This window comes from Spinacia oleracea, chromosome 5 (assembly GCF_020520425.1).
Source record: "Spinacia oleracea cultivar Varoflay chromosome 5, BTI_SOV_V1, whole genome shotgun sequence".
Taxonomy (NCBI): Eukaryota; Viridiplantae; Streptophyta; class Magnoliopsida; order Caryophyllales; family Amaranthaceae; genus Spinacia; species Spinacia oleracea.
This window is the reverse complement of record NC_079491.1, coordinates 65,984,283-66,003,401: the sequence shown is the minus strand read 5'-3', so window position 1 is coordinate 66,003,401 and position 19,119 is coordinate 65,984,283.

The window sequence follows — 19,119 nt, the reverse complement described above, 5'->3', positions numbered from 1 at the left end:
AAGTAATCTCAAATCACTCAGGTATTGAGGATTTAGTGTCTAATAATTTTAATGAAATTTACTTATGACAGATTTTCATCTCTTACAGTAAAGTTTCATAGGTCTTGTCCGATACTAGTCTTCCCAAAGTAAGTATCTATGCAAATGATTATGACATTGCCATGTCCACATAGTTCAAGAAACAGAACTACTAGTCATCTTGCATTCTAATCGTCTAACGTTTTCTATGCGTCCAATTTTATAGAAAACTCCGACTAGGGACCATTTTCAACCTTTGACATTCAAGTTCACTTGATAGACATTTCTTAGTCACAGGACTGGTCCTGACAGTCTATCTTGAATATATCGTCAAATTTGAAGGGACTCATCATTTAATACTAAACCAAGATTAAATGGAATATGAAAATACATTTCATATATGATAAATGTTCAACCCCAATGTTTTATAACCATGGGCCTCAAACCCATTTTCTAAAACAATTCATGGAATTCAAAGCTATGCTTGATATCCAGTGCTACAACGTGAGTGTTGCTTCTCACTTGTTGCATAGGTTTAGTTATCATGCTTTGCCAATCTTAATATCCTTTTCATCGAATGTTCTTCGAGATATGATGATAAGATCTTTTCGAGTTTGTTTATTATGTGATCTAGTCTTTCTTACTTCGATGGTGGTTTTACTCATTTTGCAATGAAGAACCATCAAGTTAGCAGACGTTTTTCTTGCTTCAAGAGTGGTTCTACGCATTTTTCAATGAAGAACCATCAAGCCAGCAGATAGGTGATCTACCCAAGTTCAGTGAAGAACTTTAAACAACCCTGTTTTATTACTTTTTAGGCAATAAGTACTTTTACTTCAACTGTTTAGGTTGCTATTGATGCTTTGTTTGGATTTACCTATCCAAGCAGTTCACAGACATGTGGAAGACTTTCCAGCTGTATCTTAGAACATAGAAATTAATATTTTAATTTCCCACGCAACAACTCATGGTCTCCAATCCATGTTGCCATTTCAAAACACGATGCTCTATAGCTCGTCCTTGCCAATGGTTAACTCCAAAGGGATCTTGCTTGATCCTTTGCCAGTGTTTCTGCGTGTAGCATCAATATTTAGCATATCTTTATTTCCCTGAATCAAGAACTATTCCTATGTACCTTTTCAAGTACCATAAGTATTCTTGATCTCAATCTAGTTGATCTTCACTTAGATCAATAGAGATTGGTATATGTTCGTCATGCCTAAAGTCATACGATACGTTTTTGGCGATCCTCATATTATATCATACATGATAAATTCTTTTGCAGAATAATTCTCAATTGAATTCTATTCATGTAACTTTAGCTCATTCAATTTCAGTAGATACTGAATCCAGCTAAATTCTTTGTTATATAATATAGGTTAAGAATCTCACTTAGATCCTTTGATGTTTTAACTTAGTAAATGCTTATACATAGTTCAAACATTCATTACTTAGATTTATTCATATGGGTCGAATATCTCCAATGGAGACTTTCGTGTTTGATTTAGTAAATGCCATTACTTAATCCAAAACATTAATATAAGATCTTTGTAAATAGATCTTAATACCCAGTATGTACTAAGTTTCGCCATGGTCCATCATTGATGAATAATCTCAAATCTAAGTCATTAGCATTTGAATGTTATTTCACAATAGAGAGATATGTGTGTGATACACATAGGACCAATTAAGTTTTTATGTACTCCCACTAAACTTCTTATATATCTATAAGAATCATGTATATTTTATGAAACTAAAATACTTATTAGCTTCGCTAAAATACATTTCTAATTCCCAATTGCTTGCTTAAATCTGTACTTAGATTTAGCTATTCTTTTCAAGCATTTATTTGGATCCACAAATCCTATGACATACCATGTGCATAGTTTCTTCCAACATTTGACTGAGGAAGATGTTTTGTCATCCAATTGTCATATGTACCAATATGCAATCATTGCTTGAATTATAGACTTGAGCATTACGATTATGCATGAGGTTTCAACACAATCCACATCGTGAATTTGCTTGTAACCTTTAGCAACTAATCTAGCTTTGTGTGTGAACACAATCTCATGTTTGATGGTTTTTATCCTTAAAACAAACTTTGCAACCAATAGGTGTGAAACTATTCTTGCAAATCAACAAAATTTCAATTTTGTCATCAAAACATTGAGTATGTTTTATGGCCTCTAACCATTTAAAACATTTGAGTCTATATATGGCCTCTAACCATTTTAGGGAATCTGGGTTTCGTCATAGCTTTCTTATAAGTCACAAACTCATTAATCTACATGATAATAGTTTGACTGCAAGTTGTAGGTTTCTTCACTATCTAATAGAAGAATCTCATAGTTTCATTGACCTGAACTCTATGCCTACTTGGGTATAGAACATCAAACAATAGAATATCAACAGGCACTTTTGAGAGTCCTTTGAATATTCTGTTCTCCTTGAAGCACTTGTAAAGTCTTGTAAGAGATATTTATTCTTTAAAGCCACTTCTAAAGTCCTTAAAGAATAAGTTCGGATTTTCTGAAGCACTTCGAAAAGCCTCCGGAATGTCCGTTTATGTTTGTTGTTCGCCTCGAAGACTTTCGAGGTCTATTTTCTCCCACTTGTCATTTTGGAAACGAATCTCCAAAAGGACATTATTTCGAGCAAACAAACATTATGTTCTCAAAAATTCGTGGTAGAAACAATACCCTTGTGTCTCATTTGAATAAATCACAATGAAACATATATCTAGACTTGGGCCTTAGTTTGTTGAATAACAAACACTAAGCTCCCACTGAGTTTAGCAACTCTTTAGATATATATAATTGAAAAGATATCCTGAAATTACTTTTCAATAGCTTTGACGAATTTGGTTTAGTTTGGTGGTAGTTGAGCATTTTGTTTTAGAAATTATAGGAAAAGTCTTTATGATTCATCATTGATCGAATCAAGTACTAATTGACTTCGATTATTCCAACTACGATATGCCATATCTTATGGACCTAGATTGTGAAATTACAACACACAATCATTGATGATCATATTTGGTCTCAAGTAATCATCATCATGATCTAACCTAGATCTTTATGATTTCTTGCCAAGTGGATTTTATACTTCTAAATCTTTGAACTAGCCAAACAGATTCAACTTATATCACATTTGAGTAAATAAACCTATATTCACTCAAATCCATGTGAAATAATAAAGTCATAAAATCTTTCTTTAGCTTTGAACTCTATTGTCTAGGCGTTCTAACAATAGTCCATATCTTTTGTTACTTTCAACAAGTAAGACTAGTCGTCTTAAATTGATCTAGAAATCAATGAACTTTCAAAAGGTCCATCAAAATAGAGCTTATGAATGTTAATTTGTTGATATGGTCTAAGCAACAATGCCAAAGATTAGTGGAAATCAAATCAAGGGGTTGATTTGAACCTAGTAAAGTTCTTTAAAGAGTTGTTTGTTTTAATCAAGCATATTGACTCATCCCGTAAATGACCATTTCATTCAAATAAACAAACAAACAAGCATTGTTTTTGTTCTTCTGAATGTGAGTCTTTCTGTGTTTGAAGCAGAAATTTAGGTATGCTGATTATGGAACAAAATAGTCATTTAGTTCCAGCCTTGAAAGGACTTAAAACAAACTAGATGAACCTACAGCTAATGTAGCATTGCCATGCTTCATAATCCCACTTGTAGGCCATTACTGTATCCTAGCTTCCATTGTTTGAGTTATTACCGAAGTAAGAACCTCAAGCGGTATATGATACCAAGGAAGTTTGATTGCTAGGTCATAAACTTATAGGTAGAAACGGAATCGTAAATTCCTTTCATTTGTTCCTCGTTTTCCTATTTCTTGTACCCTTTCTTATAGTCTTAAGAATTGAATTCTTTAGTGTTGACTTTTATACTTTGTTAGACATGTCCAATGTCACCAACAAGGTTCTTTACCATTTTAATTTATGTTGAATATTTTGTTTCAACTAGATGATCTTACTAGAAGCTTCTAAAGTTCTCTAAGCATCGATCTATTCGAATGTCTAGGGATTAGACTCATTCGAGAATTAAATGGACAAAGATATTAGGTTGTTAACCATTGGTAAGGCTGAGCGTTTAAACTCAATGCTTTATGATCTCAAAACTACATTGTATTTTGAATTCACAAGCACCAATTGGTTTGCCATTCGATTTTGATATTCGAAAACAACCATAAAAGTCGATATAAGAAACGTACATTTTAAATTGCTCACTTTTCTCTTTTCCGTGAATCGTTCTTGGATTCACTACCAATCGAGGAAATTTACTGTTACCTTTCTAAAAGGATTTATTGCAGTGCAAGATATTTAATTATAAACAATAATTAAAACATACATTGAAGCATGCAAAGTCTAAACATTTATCATGAATAATAACTTGAAATTAAAGCAACCATGCAATTCAAACAAGTTATTAGCATTTTATTCGATTTTATTGTTCCGGCAGGTGTGAATAAAATGATTCCAAGATCCTAAAATCATTGAAGAACTAAGCACAGTTTGTCGACTTAATCCTAAAACATCTTAGGTAAGCAAAAGCCTTTTGCTAATAGTCTAGAAACTACTCTTGGTTGATAGGTACGTCTAAGAACTTATTAGGTAAACCTATCGATTTTGCCACGACATAAAAGGACTCCTTACTTATATCGTTGAGTTTCACCAAAACTAACATGTACTCACAATTATTTGTGTACCTTGCCCCTTTAGGACCAATAAGTAACACCTCGCTGAGCGAAAACTATTACTAGATTGATGTAAAGGATATCCAAGCAAGTGTATATTTTGGCATGGCACCTTTTAACTCAATTTTTAAGTTTGGAACTTAAGGCTCTTACTATGTTGGTTAGATTTTAAGTGAACTAAAATCCTTAATCATGCAACATAATCAAGCTTTTGATCTCATGCATTTTAAGACATATTTAAAAGCAATAAATAACTTACAACATGCATAAGATAAATGTGATCTAGTATGGCCCGACTTCATCTTGAAGCTTTAACTTCAAAGTCCGTCTTGAAAATCTCCGTGGGAGGCACCATTTTCTTCAAATAGGATAAGCTATAATTAAAACTAATTACAACTATTTGATGGTACGCAGACCATATTTGAATTGAAAAATAACTTTGGTACTTTAGACCAATTACATTCAAATTAATGGTACGCAGACCATATTTTCTATCCTATTTGGGCCATACTAGTCACTTCATAACCTGCAAAACAGTACATATACAATATATACCATTCACCCATTCATTATCATGAATGGCCCACATAGCTGGTTAGTAAAACACATTATGCATCACGTAAACATTTGCAGCAATTAATCAAGGGCACCAATAATCTACCAATTATTCAGTCCTTATTAATTCTAATCAAGTTGTTTTAACCTTAAGGATTTGTAGACCTAATCAAGAGTTTTATGACTAAAAGGGCTCCCACTCAAACCAATAAATTCATATGCTTTTACTAATTTTAAACATAAAAATGTATTTCAAGTCTAACCGGAAACATACAAATTTAATTAAAATTTAAAGCTCATATAAATTTATAATTGAATCCAAAAGTTTAATTTAATTTCAGTCGTATTTAAATTAATTCATGATTTTAATTTTAGTAAAATAATTAGAATAAATAAAATATATTATAATTACAATATTCAAAATTAAAATCCTAGAAAATAATTTAAATTATTAATTTTAAAATTAATTAAAATTACGTAAACTGAAAAATTTCAAATTAAACATTCAAAACGATCTAATCGTAACGCAAACACCCTACGCATCGCACGCCCATGGGCCGCACGCACACAGCCATCGCTGGCCATGTGCGCGCAGCCCATGCGCTCGTCGCATAGCTGCTGCATCTACCATCGCAAGCCATCGCACGCTTTGGTGCTCGCTGCGCGCGCTCCATCGCTCGCTGTGCGCGCGAGCCATTGCTCGCTGTGCGCGCGAGCCATTGCTCGCTGTGCGCGCGAGCCATTGCTCGCTGTGCGCGCGACATCGCTCGCTTTGCGCGCGAGCCATCGCGCGCGATCAACGCTGGGAGCAGCGCTCGTGGCACGCGAGCTTGCGCTCGCTGCGCGCGAGGCTGCGCGCTCTTGCGCGAGGCAGTGCGCGTCGTGGCGCAGCTCGCTTGCTGCCCACACGCGACTGCCATGGCTCGCCTTTCGCCCATGCCCATTCGTCCATAGCTCGTGGCCCACGACACAAGGCAGGGCTGCTGCCTTGTGCTCGTGCACCATGCGTTGCTCATTGCATTCGTGCCGCACGGGCGACGAGCTCCCTTGCTCGTCGTCGCATGCCCGCACTATACAACACCCCTTAAGGGTAACACGAAGCGTCCATTGCTTTGTGCGTGCAAGTTATATGAACGAATCGCATAAAAATTTAAAATTTATATTTAAAATTAATGACAAATTAATAAATAATATTAATTTCATAATTTTAGGGCGAAAAATCGAAAATTTATTATTCAATTGATTTCCGATTGTCTTGGATTCAAGTCTAGGTCATAAAAATTTAAAATTTATCATAAATTTACAATTTTTATGGTGGTTTTTAATCATAGGTTTCTAATTAAATTATAATTAATTATGAAAATCAAATTAATTCTAAATTATTCTAATTTTCAACAAATTAATCATAATTACAAATTAGATTGCATAATTAACAAGGCTAGGCATTAAAACTTGTTAAACATATACAGTAGGTCAATCAAAAATTCAAGATTTATCAACAAGAATCGCAAATATTTAATTTAACATCTTAAATTTACGAAATTTTGCATTCGAAAAACTAAAACCTTCGAAAAGTCATAGTTAGGCTTCGAATTTGAGAATTCTGGGTTCGGCAGAAAAATAATATTTTTGTCAAAATTTTAGAATGCCTTTTACATGCGGAATTGACACAAAAATCACTCGATTTGGATGAGTAACGAAGAAACTGCCGAAAAACTGCGTACGTATAATTAAATAAACGCAATTTGCAATTAATTAACAATTACGAAAATTAATCACCCCTTTTAATTCATGCAAATTTGTAATATTTAACCATGTTCATGCAATTTAGATTATGAAAATAATAAGGGGCTCGTGATACCACTGTTAGGTTATGATACATATGACAATACATAAATCATGCGGAAACAACCATTAAGCCAGGAATAGATATTATTTACACATAATCATATAGCATAATTTAGATGCATACTCTTTGTTGCGTGCCTTCCCTAGCTGCGCCCGAACCGAACAAGAACAAGTCTTTAGGACTCCAAGTGTCGTCCCTCCGTAGATAGTCCACAGCACGTCCGGATCCGCCTTAAGATTGACCAACTAGAATCGCCCTTAAGGTACTAGAATTTTCGGCACTATTGAGCAAGGAATATGGCTGAATTTTTCTCTTAAAACTCACTTTGAATACTTGAATTAAATTCTGAAAATATGTGACCCTAGGCACGTATTTATAGAGTTATGGAAAGGGAATTGGAATCCTAGTAGGATACGAATTAATTAAACTTAGAATCCTATAAGAACTCTAATTAATTAATTTATCCTTTTAGGAATAGGAATTTAATCATATACTAATTCTAATAGTTTTAGGAATCGTGCATGAACACAAACTCACACACACACACGGCAGCCACGAGGGCCGCCCATGCGTGCGTGCGAGCAGCAGCCCACGCAGCGAGGCCCATGGCCTTAGGCGCGCGCTGGGCCTGCCTTGCGGTGGGCCTGGGCGCTGCCTTGGCTGGGCGAGCGTTTGGCTTGCTGGGCGATGGCCCGACTTCGTGCTGGGCCTTCGTCCGGCAGGCCTCGTCCGATGCTAATTCGTACGATACGCTTCCGATTAAATTCCCGGTTCCGGAATTCATTTCCGATACGAACAATATTTAATATTTCCGATTCCGGAATCAATTTCCGTTTCGAACTAATATTTAATATTTCCGTTTCCGGAATTATTTTCCGATTCCGATAATATTTCCGATTCTGACAATATTTCCGTTTCCGGCAATATTTCCGATTCTGGTAATATTTCCATTTCCGATAATATTTTCCGATACGTACCATGTTTCCGTTTCCGGCAACATCTACGACTTGGATAATATTTATATTTCCGATACGATCCATATTTCCGTTTCCGGCAATATCATCGTTTCCGGAGTATTCATTTCTTGCCTGTGACGATCTCAGCTCCCACTGAAACCAAGATCCGTCGATTCCGAATATCCATAGATGGAGTATTTAATGCCATCAAATACTTGATCCGTTTACGTACTATTTGTGTGACCCTACGGGTTCAGTCAAGAGTAAGCTGTGGATTAATATCATTAATTCCACTTGAACTGAAGCGGCCTCTAGCTAGGCATTCAGCTCACTTGATCTCACTGAATTATTAACTTGTTAATTAATACTGAACCGCATTTATTAGACTTAACATAGAATGCATACTTGGACCAAGGGCATTATTTCCTTCAGTCTCCCACTTGTCCTTAGGGACAAGTGTGCATTTCCTAATTCCTTTGTCGCTCGATGCTTGCTCTTGAACATAAGGTAAGAGTTGTCATCCTTATTATGTCCAGAGGTGTTTCTCGGTTTCAGAGTTCAACTGATCAAATAAACAGATAATCATAGCCTATGATTCATCCGAGCACGGCCATGCATTTCACAGTTTCTAGCTCTCCGAGTGGCCTTGTACAACTTTTAAGCATCTCATCCCGATTTCTGGGAGGACAATCCCAATCTTGCGATCTTGAGATTAGACTTCGTTTGATAGGTGATTACCTGAGCGTTTCCTTTATAGCCTCCTTTTACGGTGCGGTGGTTGGTCAACGTCAAAGCAACCAGTTCTCAAACAAGTAATCTCAAATCACTCAGGTATTGAGGATTTAGTGTCTAATAATTTTAATGAAATTTACTTATGACAGATTTTCATCTCTTACAGTAAAGTTTCATAGGTCTTGTCCGATACTAGTCTTCCCAAAGTAAGTATCTATGCAAATGATTATGACATTGCCATGTCCACATAGTTCAAGAAACAGAACTACTAGTCATCTTGCATTCTAATCGTCTAACGTTTTCTATGCGTCCAATTTTATAGAAAACTCCGACTAGGGACCATTTTCAACCTTTGACATTCAAGTTCACTTGATAGACATTTCTTAGTCACAGGACTGGTCCTGACAGTCTATCTTGAATATATCGTCAAATTTGAAGGGACTCATCATTTAATACTAAACCAAGATTAAATGGAATATGAAAATACATTTCATATATGATAAATGTTCAACCCCAATGTTTTATAACCATGGGCCTCAAACCCATTTTCTAAAACAATTCATGGAATTCAAAGCTATGCTTGATTTCCAGTGCTACAACGTGAGTGTTGCTTCTCACTTGTTGCATAGGTTTAGTTATCATGCTTTGCCAATCTTAATATCCTTTTCATCGAATGTTCTTCGAGATATGATGATAAGATATTTTCGAGTTTGTTTATTATGTGATCTAGTCTTTCTTACTTCGATGGTGGTTTTACTCATTTTGCAATGAAGAACCATCAAGTTAGCAGACGTTTTTCTTGCTTCAAGAGTGGTTCTACGCATTTTTCAATGAAGAACCATCAAGCCAGCAGATAGGTGATCTACCCAAGTTCAGTGAAGAACTTTAAACAACCCTGTTTTATTGCTTTTTAGGCAATAAGTACTTTTACTTCAACTGTTTAGGTTGCTAGTGATGCTTTGTTTGGATTTACCTATCCAAGCAGTTCACAGACATGTGGAAGACTTTCCAGCTGTATCTTAGAACATAGAAATTAATATTTTAATTTCCCACGCAACAACTCATGGTCTCCAATCCATGTTGCCATTTCAAAACACGATGCTCTATAGCTCGTCCTTGCCAATGGTTAACTCCTAAGGGATCTTGCTTGATCCTTTGCCAGTGTTTCTGCGTGTAGCATCAATATTTAGCATATCTTTATTTCCCTGAATCAAGAATTATTCCTATGTACCTTTTCAAGTACCATAAGTATTCTTGATCTCAATCTAGTTGATCTTCACTTAGATCAATAGAGATTGGTATATGTTCGTCATGCCTAAAGTCATACGATACGTTTTTGGCGATCCTCATATTATATCATACATGATAAATTCTTTTGCAGAATAATTCTCAATTGAATTCTATTCATGTAACTTTAGCTCATTCAATTTCAGTAGATACTGAATCCAGCTAAATTCTTTGTTATATAATATAGGTTAAGAATCTCACTTAGATCCTTTGATGTTTTAACTTAGTAAATGCTTATACATAGTTCAAACATTCATTACTTAGATTTATTCATATGGGTCGAATATCTCCAATGGAGACTTTCGTGTTTGATTTAGTAAATGCCATTACTTAATCCAAAACATTAATATAAGATCTTTGTAAATAGATCTTAATACCCAGTATGTACTAAGTTTCGCCATGGTCCATCATTGATGAATAATCTCAAATCTAAGTCATTAGCATTTGAATGTTATTTCACAATAGAGAGATATGTGTGTGATACACATAGGACCAATTAAGTTTTTATGTACTCCCACTAAACTTCTTATATATCTATAAGAATCATGTATATTTTATGAAACTAAAATACTTATTAGCTTCGCTAAAATACATTTCTAATTCCCAATTGCTTGCTTAAATCTGTACTTAGATTTAGCTATTCTTTTCAAGCATTTATTTGGATCCACAAATCCTATGACATACCATGTGCATAGTTTCTTCCAACATTTGACTGAGGAAGATGTTTTGTCATCCAATTGTCATATGTACCAATATGCAATCATTGCTTGAATTATAGACTTGAGCATTACGATTATGCATGAGGTTTCAACACAATCCACATCGTGAATTTGCTTGTAACCTTTAGCAACTAATCTAGCTTTGTGTGTGAACACAATCTCATGTTTGATGGTTTTTATCCTTAAAACAAACTTTGCAACCAATAGGTGTGAAACTATTCTTGCAAATCAACAAAATTTCAATTTTGTCATCAAAACATTGAGTATGTTTTATGGCCTCTAACCATTTAAAACATTTGAGTCTATATATGGCCTCTAACCATTTTAGGGAATCTGGGTTTCGTCATAGCTTTCTTATAAGTCACAAACTCATTAATCTACATGATAATAGTTTGACTGCAAGTTGTAGGTTTCTTCACTATCTAATAGAAGAATCTCATAGTTTCATTGACCTGAACTCTATGCCTACTTGGGTATAGAACATCAAACAATAGAATATCAACAGGCACTTTTGAGAGTCCTTTGAATATTCTGTTCTCCTTGGAGCACTTGTAAAGTCTTGTAAGAGATATTTATTCTTTAAAGCCACTTCTAAAGTCCTTAAAGAATAAGTTCGGATTTTCTGAAGCACTTCGAAAAGCCTCCGGAATGTCCGTTTATGTTTGTTGTTCGCCTCGAAGACTTTCGAGGTCTATTTTCTCCCACTTGTCATTTTGGAAACGAATCTCCAAAAGGACATTATTTCGAGCAAACAAACATTATGTTCTCAAAAATTCGTGGTAGAAACAATACCCTTGTGTCTCATTTGAATAAATCACAATGAAACATATATCTAGACTTGGGCCTTAGTTTGTTGAATAACAAACACTAAGCTCCCACTGAGTTTAGCAACTCTTTAGATATATATAATTGAAAAGATATCCTGAAATTACTTTTCAATAGCTTTGACGAATTTGGTTTAGTTTGGTGGTAGTTGAGCATTTTGTTTTAGAAATTATAGGAAAAGTCTTTATGATTCATCATTGATCAGTACTAATTGACTTCGATTATTCCAACTACGATATGCCATATCTTATGGACCTAGATTGTGAAATTACAACACACAATCATTGATGATCATATTTGGTCTCAAGTAATCATCAACATGATCTAACCTAGATCTTTATGATTTCTTGCCAAGTGGATTTTATACTTCTGAATCTTTGAACTAGCCAAACAGATTCAACTTATATCACATTTGAGTAAATAAACCTATATTCACTCAAATCCATGTGAAATAATAAAGTCATAAAATCTTTCTTTAGCTTTGAACTCTATTGTCTAGGCGTTCTAACAATAGTCCATATCTTTTGTTACTTTCAACAAGTAAGACTAGTCGTCTTAAATTGATCTAGAAATCAATGAACTTTCAAAAGGTCCATCAAAATAGAGCTTATGAATGTTAATTTGTTGATATGGTCTAAGCAACAATGCCAAAGATTAGTGGAACTCAAATCAAGGGGTTGATTTGAACCTAGTAAAGTTCTTTAAAGAGTTGTTTGTTTTAATCAAGCATATTGACTCATCCCGTAAATGACCATTTCATTCAAATAAACAAACAAACAAGCATTGTTTTTGTTCTTCTGAATGTGAGTCTTTCTGTGTTTGAAGCAGAAATTTAGGTATGCTGATTATGGAACAAAATAGCCATTTAGTTCCAGCCTTGAAAGGACTTAAAACAAACTAGATGAACCTACAGCTAATGTAGCATTGCCATGCTTCATTTCCCACTTGTAGGCCATTAGTGTATCCTAGCTTCCATTGTTTGAGTTATTACCGAAGTAAGAACCTCAAGCGGTATATGATACCAAGGAAGTTTGATTGCTAGGTCATAAACTTATAGGTAGAAACGGAATCGTAAATTCCTTTCATTTGTTCCTCGTTTTCCTATTTCTTGTACCCTTTCTTATAGTCTTAAGAATTGAATTCTTTAGTGTTGACTTTTATACTTTGTTAGACATGTCCAATGTCACCAACAAGGTTCTTTACCATTTTAATTTATGTTGAATATTTTGTTTCAACTAGATGATCTTACTAGAAGCTTCTAAAGTTCTCTAAGCATCGATCTATTCGAATGTCTAGGGATTAGACTCATTCGAGAATTAAATGGACAAAGATATTAGGTTGTTAACCATTGGTAAGGCTGAGCGTTTAAACTCAATGCTTTATGATCTCAAAACTACATTGTATTTTGAATTCACAAGCACCAATTGGTTTGCCATTCGATTTTGATATTCGAAAACAACCATAAAAGTCGATATAAGAAACGTACATTTTAAATTGCTCACTTTTCTCTTTTCCGTGAATCGTTCTTGGATTCACTACCAATCGAGGAAATTTACTGTTACCTTTCTAAAAGGATTTATTGCAGTGCAAGATATTTAATTATAAACAATAATTAAAACATACATTGAAGCATGCAAAGTCTAAACATTTATCATGAATAATAACTTGAAATTAAAGCAACCATGCAATTCAAACAAGTTATTAGCATTTTATTCGATTTTATTGTTCCGGCAGGTGTGAATAAAATGATTCCAAGATCCTAAAATCATTGAAGAACTAAGCACAGTTTGTCGTCTTAATCCTAAAACATCTTAGGTAAGCAAAAGCCTTTTGCTAATAGTCTAGAAACTACTCTTGGTTGATAGGTACGTCTAAGAACTTATTAGGTAAACCTATCGATTTTGCCACGACATAAAAGGACTCCTTACTTATATCGTTGAGTTTCACCAAAACTAACATGTACTCACAATTATTTGTGTACCTTGCCCCTTTAGGACCAATAAGTAACACCTCGCTGAGCGAAAACTATTACTAGATTGATGTAAAGGATATCCAAGCAAGTGTATATTTTGGCATGGCACCTTTTAACTCAATTTTTAAGTTTGGAACTTAAGGCTCTTACTATGTTGGTTAGATTTTAAGTGAACTAAAATCCTTAATCATGCAACATAATCAAGCTTTTGATCTCATGCATTTTAAGACATATTTAAAAGCAATAAATAACTTAAAACATGCATAAGATAAATGTGATCTAGTATGGCCCGACTTCATCTTGAAGCTTTAACTTCAAAGTCCGTCTTGAAAATCTCCGTGGGAGGCACCATTTTCTTCAAATAGGATAAGCTATAATTAAAACTAATTACAACTACTTGATGGTACGCAGACCATATTTGAATTGAAAAATAACTTTGGTACTTTAGACCAATTACATTCAAATTAATGGTACGCAGACCATATTTTCTATCCTATTTGGGCCATACTAGTCACTTCATAACCTGCAAAACAGTACATATACAATATATACCATTCACCCATTCATTATCATGAATGGCCCACATAGCTGGTTAGTAAAACACATTATGCATCACGTAAACATTTGCAGCAATTAATCAAGGGCACCAATAATCTACCAATTATTCAGTCCTTATTAATTCTAATCAAGTTGTTTTAACCTTAAGGATTTGTAGACCTAATCAAGAGTTTTATGACTAAAAGGGCTCCCACTCAAACCAATAAATTCATATGCTTTTACTAATTTTAAACATAAAAATGTATTTCAAGTCTAACCGGAAACATACAAATTTAATTAAAATTTAAAGCTCATATAAATTTATAATTGAATCCAAAAGTTTAATTTAATTTCAGTCGTATTTAAATTAATTCATGATTTTAATTTTAGTAAAATAATTAGAATAAATAAAATATATTATAATTACAATATTCAAAATTAAAATCCTAGAAAATAATTTAAATTATTAATTTTAAAATTAATTAAAATTACGTAAACTGAAAAATTTCAAATTAAACATTCAAAACGATCTAATCGTAACGCAAACACCCTACGCATCGCACGCCCATGGGCCGCACGCACACAGCCATCGCTGGCCATGTGCGCGCAGCCCATGCGCTCGTCGCATAGCTGCTGCATCTACCATCGCAAGCCATCGCACGCTTTGGTGCTCGCTGCGCGCGCTCCATCGCTCGCTGTGCGCGCGAGCCATTGCTCGCTGTGCGCGCGAGCCATTGCTCGTTGTGCGCGCGACATCGCTCGCTTTGCGCGTGAACCATCGCGCGCGATCAACGCTGGGCGCAGCGCTCGTGGCACGCGAGCTTGCGCTCGCTGCGCGCGAGGCTGCGCGCTCTTGCGCGAGGCAGTGCGCGTCGTGGCGCAGCTCGCTTGCTGCCCACACGCGACTGCCATGGCTCGCCTTTCGCCCATGCCCATTCGTCCATAGCTCGTGGCCCACGACACAAGGCAGGGCTGCTGCCTTGTGCTTGTGCACCATGCCTTGCTCATTGCATTCGTGCCGCACGGGCGACGAGCTCCCTTGCTCGTCGTCGCATGCCCGCACTATACAACACCCCTTAAGGGTAACACGAAGCGTCCATTGCTTTGTGCGTGCAAGTTATATGAACGAATCGCATAAAAATTTAAAATTTATATTTAAAATTAATGACAAATTAATAAATAATATTAATTTCATAATTTTAGGGCAAAAAATCGAAAATTTATTATTCAATTGATTTCCGATTGTCTTGGATTCAAGTCTAGGTCATAAAAATTTAAAATTTATCATAAATTTACAATTTTTATGGTGGTTTTTAATCATAGGTTTCTAATTAAATTATAATTAATTATGAAAATCAAATTAATTCTAAATTAATCTAATTTTCAACAAATTAATCATAATTACAAATTAGATTGCATAATTAACAAGGCTAGGCATTAAAACTTGTTAAACATATACAGTAGGTCAATCAAAAATTCAAGATTTATCAACAAGAATCGCAAATATTTAATTTAACATCTTAAATTTACGAAATTTTGCATTCGAAAAACTAAAACCTTCGAAAAGTCATAGTTAGGCTTCGAATTTGAGAATTCTGGGTTCGGCAGAAAAAAAATATTTTTGTCAAAATTTTAGAATGCCTTTTACATGCGGAATTGACACAAAAATCACTCGATTTGGATGAGTAACGAAGAAACTGCCGAAAAACTGCGTACGTATAATTAAATAAACGCAATTTGCAATTAATTAACAATTACGAAAATTAATCACCCCTTTTAATTCATGCAAATTTGTAATATTTAACCATGTTCATGCAATTTAGATTATGAAAATAATAAGGGGCTCGTGATACCACTGTTACGTTATGATACATATGACAATACATAAATCATGCGGAAACAACCATTAAGCCAGGAATACATATTATTTACACATAATCATATAGCATAATTTAGATGCATACTCTTTGTTGCGTGCCTTCCCTAGCTGCGCCCGAACCGAACAAGAACAAGTCTTTAGGACTCCAAGTGTCGTCCCTCCGTAGATAGTCCACAGCACGTCCGGATCCGCCTTAAGATTGACCAACTAGAATCGCCCTTAAGGTACTAGAATTTTTGGCACTATTGAGAAAGGAATATGGCTGAATTTTTCTCTTAAAACTCACTTTGAATACTTGAATTAATCTCTGAAAATATGTGACCCTAGGCACGTATTTATAGAGTTATGGAAAGGGAATTGGAATCCTAGTAGGATACTAATTAATTAAACTTAGAATACTATAAGAACTCTAATTAATTAATTTATCCTTTTAGGAATAGGAATTTAATCATATACTAATTCTAATAGTTTTAGGAATCGTGCATGAACACAAACTCACACACACACACGGCAGCCACGAGGGCCGCCCATGCGTGCGTGCGAGCAGCAGCCCACGCAGCGAGGCCCATGGCCTTAGGCGCGCGCTGGGCCTGCCTTGCGGTGGGCCTGGGCGCTGCCTTGGCTGGGCGAGCGTTTGGCTTGCTTTGCGATGGCCCGACTTCGTGCTGGGCCTTCGTCCGGCAGGCCTCGTCCGATGCTAATTCGTACGATACGCTTCCGATTAAATTTCCGGTTCCGGAATTCATTTCCGATACGAACAATATTTAATATTTCCGATTCCGGAATCAATTTCCGTTTCGAACAAATATTTAATATTTCCGTTTCCGGAATTATTTTCCGATTCCGATAATATTTCCGATTCTGACAATATTTCCGTTTCCGGCAATATTTCCGATTCTGGTAATATTTCCATTTCCGATAATATTTTCCGATACGTACCATGTTTCCGTTTCCGGCAACATCTACGACTTGGATAATATTTATATTTCCGATACGATCCATATTTCCGTTTCCGGCAATATCATCGTTTCCGGAGTATTCATTTCTTGCCTGTGACGATCTCAGCTCCCACTGAAACCAAGATCCGTCGATTCCGAATATCCATAGATGGAGTATTTAATGCCATCAAATACTTGATCCGTTTACGTACTATTTGTGTGACCCTACGGGTTCAGTCAAGAGTAAGCTGTGGATTAATATCATTAATTCCACTTGAACTGAAGCGGCCTCTAGCTAGGCATTCAGCTCACTTGATCTCACTGAATTATTAACTTGTTAATTAATACTGAACCGCATTTATTAGACTTAACATAGAATGCATACTTGGACCAAGGGCATTATTTCCTTCAGATTCATAGTGTCCTCCATCATTTGGGGACCTAGTACGATGGTTTCACTAATGTCACTCCAACATAGTGGACTTCTGCATTTTCGTCCATACAGGGCTTCGAATGGTGTCATTCCAATACTGGCATGATAGCTATTATTGTATGAAAACTCAATTAAATCTAGATTATCTTCCCATCCACCTTGAAAATCAATCACACAAGCTCTTAGCATATCCTCTAAGGTTTGAATAGTCCTTTCGGTTTTTCCATCTGTGGCTGGGTGGAACGTTGTACTCATTTTCAACGTGGTACCAAAGTTCTTCTGCACACTTTTCCAGAAATTCAAAAGGAACCTAGAATCTCTATCTGATACGATATCCTTAGGAACTCCATGTAATCTCACTACATGTTTGATGTAAGCTTTGGCAAGTTGTTCCATTTTCCAGGTTTCTTTCATTGGTATGAACACTGCTGACTTAGTCAACCTATCCACCACTACCCAAATGGTATCATTTCCACTTTTTGACTTGGGTAAACAAGTGACAAAGTCCATTGAGATACAGTCCCACTTCCAACTCGGAATCTCTAAAGGTTGGAACTTCCCTTGAGGCCTCCTATGCTCAATCTTAACTTTCTGACAAGTCAAACACCTTGCCACGAATTTAGCCACTTTATTTTTCATCCTTGGTCACCAATAGACCTTCTTCAGATCCTTATACAGCTTGTCACCTCCCGGATGAGCAGAATATGGTGTAATGTGACCTTCCCTCATCAACTTTTCCTTTAGTTCACCACACTTTTGAGGTACACACCATCGTCCTTTATACCTCAAGCTTCCATCTTCGTGGACCTTAAAATCAATCTCCTTTCCTTGCAAAATCTTTTTCTTGATCTGCTCTAACTTAACATGATCACCAGCCTGATTCTCCCTGATTTCATCAAACATCGACGACTGGATGGTTAAGGCATTCATCATACCCTCAAGGTATTCTCCACTCACTATCTCTAAATTCAATCGTTGCATGTCCTTACACAGCTCGTTAGCAACTACTAACGCATTCACACCATGGCTTGATTTCCTACTCAAGGCATCTGCGACTACATTGGCTTTTCCCTCATGGTATTTAATATCCATATCATAGTCCTTGATTAACTCCAACCACCTTCGTTGGCGCATATTTAAGTCCTTCTGTGTGAAAATGTACTTCAAACTCTTATGATCCGTGAATATCCTACATTTCACACCATGCAGATAGTGTCTCCATATCTTTAATGCAAACACTATGGCGGCTAACTCTAAATCATGGGTAGGGTAATTGGATTCATATGGCTTCAACTGCCTCGAGGCATACGCAATCACCTTTCCATTCTGCATCAACACATACCCTAAACCATTCTTAGAGGCATCACTATACACATCATAGGTACCGCTCTCATCTGGCAAAGTTAACACCGGCGAGGTTGTCAATCGCGTCTTTAAAGCTTGGAACGCCTCCTCACACTGGTCATTCCACTCAAACTTTTCTTCTTTCTTCATCAAGGTTGTCATTGGTTTGGCGATTCTAGAAAATTCTTGCACAAAGAGTATATAATAACCCGCTAAACCAAGAAAACTTCGAATATCGGTGACACTCTTAGGTGTAGGCCACTCACTAATAGCTTTTATCTTTGCAGGATCCACTGCAACATCTTCCTTGGATACAAAATGTCCTAAGAATGCAACTTTTTCCAGCCAGAATTCACACTTCGAG